At 45.2% G+C, this 2,681-nt stretch overlaps 1 protein-coding gene and 1 non-coding gene across 2 annotated transcripts in view; one reads left to right on the top strand and one right to left on the bottom strand.

Moving 5' to 3' along the window:
- Positions 1-2,681, bottom strand: part of LOC109543068 (cytochrome P450 306a1) — a gene marked incomplete in the record, with an annotated part of 72,528 nt that overhangs the window by 13,097 nt on the left and 56,750 nt on the right.
- Trnav-cac lies at positions 747-819 on the top strand. The gene has a single exon. It is a non-coding gene; the product is annotated as a tRNA-Val (tRNA).

Raw genomic sequence — 2,681 nt, 5'->3', positions numbered from 1 at the left:
CTCAGGCTTGCAACCCTCGCACCGCCCAGTGCCACTGCCATCTTCAAAAAATCACTGCGAGTGAACCCTAACAGCCAGACCAGCGATTTTTGCACCCAACGAAAGAGCGAAAAATCCGCAAAAAACCCATTGAGGCCCCAATTGCCAACGCCTGAACCCGACCGGGTACCGGCCACAAGAGCAGAACCGCCCATGTTGACCGATCATCATTTTCCATTTCATCAAGGATCGCGGCGCGAAAGTGAAAAAGCGCAGTGTTTTCCGGCCGGCCGGAGAAATCCGAGTGGAACCATTTAGGCGCGCGGTACCACATTTATTTATTTAATTTTTTTTGGTCGGTTTAGTGAGCGAATGTGTGCCGCGACCCATTTTGCCCACACCGATTTGCTTGGTTCCGATGCACTTTTCCTTCGGCCGCATCCGTCTTCAGTCGCTTCAGTGCCTCAAGGACGCCACTGGTACCATTTTAGCGACCCATTTTCAACGATTTCTTCGCGATTAATCGGGTTTTTATCGGCTTATTTATGGCTCTGACCCACTCTGCGAGTGGGACGAGTGGGCTTATCAGCGCGTGACCCTGACCAGCATTGTTTGTGCGAATTTGCGTATTTTTAGACCGCCGATCGGCTTCTGATTGCGCCTTTGCTGCCATCAGCTGCTGGATTCTGCTGAGGAAAATCGACCAACCTTTTGCAGGGTTTAACTGCTGAAAATTGAAATAAACACACTGAAACTTTCTTCATCTAGTTTCCGTAGTGTAGTGGTTATCACGTGTGCTTCACACGCAGAAGATCCCCGGTTCGACCCCGGGCGGGAACAGAAATTTTTCTGGCTTCGTCTACTTCTGGGTCTATTCTAGGGCAGATTTTCTTCCCTAATCAGGCCCTAGGGTCTGAAGAAGAAGAATTCTTCTAGGCCTTAAGGCCCTTTCGGGTCCCTAGGGCAAGGCCTAGATTGGGTCTTCCCTACCCTAGAGAAGAGCTAGATTGGGTCTTCCCTACCCTAGAGAAGAGCTAGATTGGGTCTTCCCTACCCTAGAGAAGAGCTAGATTGGGTCTTCCCTACCCTAGGGAAGAGGAAACTGGGTGTTGTTCGTTTGAGGTTACAATTATATTGCCAAGGAAATTATTGTGATTAACATAAGTTGTAGCTTCTTTCGATGAAAAACGAAAATACGCAAATATGCCAGTGCTGGTGATTTATATTACTAGAAACGAACAGTTGGCAGCATGAAAATAACCAGAAAAGTCACTAAAATTGCGGCTAGCTGCAAGAAATTTTCGGTTTGGAACTATAGCTGGCAAGTGCAATAAAAGTTGCCGGCAACTCGAAAACTGATAAAATCGGCAAGCGTAGTTGCGGACAATAAAAATTGCCGACTGTAAAACGGCCTTTAGAAGCTTCCTTCTTCAGGGAACAGTTTTTTGGGGGCTTTTCTAGAAAAGAAGAAGTGGATTTTGGTTTGGTTGGGCAGTGATTGAGCGAAAGTTTCAGGGATTTCCTCCTTTGCGTTGCCAGGATTTGGGAAAAACCTGGAAAAACCTTGGTTGGAAAACGCCCGGAAACTGGGGGAAAATTGGAGTTCCCATCACTTGTAGGTTGGAGTTTTGTCGATTGGATCCGATAGAGGGCAGGCTTGAGGGTTTTTTGGTTGTGGTTGGGCGAATTGTTTTAAACCGGGGTTTTCGACCGGCGGCTGCAAGACGGGGATTTTGAAAAAATTCGCCAGGAAAAAACCAAAAATCACTCAAGCCTGACGATTGTCGCACTCGAAAGAGGAAATACGCAGCTTTAAGTGGGGGAAAACTCACTTTAGTAGGAAATTTCTGGGAGTTTCCAGGATTTTTCCAGATACTAAGGCGAGACGATTTGCTATTGGTAAGCGCGGGTTTTTCAAAAATTCCTCAAGGAAAAACCAAAAATTCCTGAATCCGGCCCATAACAGAGCTCGAAAGAGCAAATCCGCGGCTTTCAGTGAGGAAATAGGGCATTTTTATAGGAAACTTTGAGAAGTTTCCAGGATTTTTTCAGTTCTGAAACTGGGCGATTGACCCCGATTTTTCAAAAATCCGCCAGGAGAAAACCAAAAATCGCTCAAGCCTGCCGATTATCGCACTCGAAAGAGGAAATACGGAGCTTTAAGTGGGGGAAAACTCACTTTAGTAGGAAATTTCTGGGAGTTTCCAGGATTTTTCCAGATACTAAGGCGAGACGATGGGCTGTTGCTAAGCGCGGGTTTTTCAAAAAATCCTGAAGGAAAAACCAAAAATTCCCGCATCCGGCCCATAACAGAGCTCGAAAGACAAAATGCGCGGGTTTAAGTGTGAAAATAAGGCATTTTTATTGGAAACTTCTCGAAGTTTCCAGGATTTTTTCAGTTCTGAAACTGGGCGATTGACCCGATTTTTCAAAAATTTCTCAAGAAAAACACAAAAATCCCTTAAGCCTGCCCTTAACATCACTCGAAAATGAATATTTTTTGCTAAAAGCGGGAAGAAAATCATATTTAGGGCGCTTTAGTGGAAGTTTTCAGGAATTTTTTAAAGCACTGTGGCAACTGGACTGGCCATTGACCAACACGAGTTTTTCAAAAATTTCTCAGAAGAAAACGAAAAATCCCCCAACTTTGCGCTTTGGCCCATTCGATAGACCATAATCTCAGCTCTAAAGGAGAAAAAAAT

This window comes from Dendroctonus ponderosae, unplaced genomic scaffold (assembly GCF_020466585.1).
Source record: "Dendroctonus ponderosae isolate FM_Combo_2020 unplaced genomic scaffold, Dpon_F_20191213v2 Dpon_F_20191213_12, whole genome shotgun sequence".
In the NCBI taxonomy this organism is placed as follows: Eukaryota; Metazoa; Arthropoda; class Insecta; order Coleoptera; family Curculionidae; genus Dendroctonus; species Dendroctonus ponderosae.
Note: the sequence above shows the minus strand (reverse complement) of the source record. Positions and strands in the feature narration are given on the sequence as shown.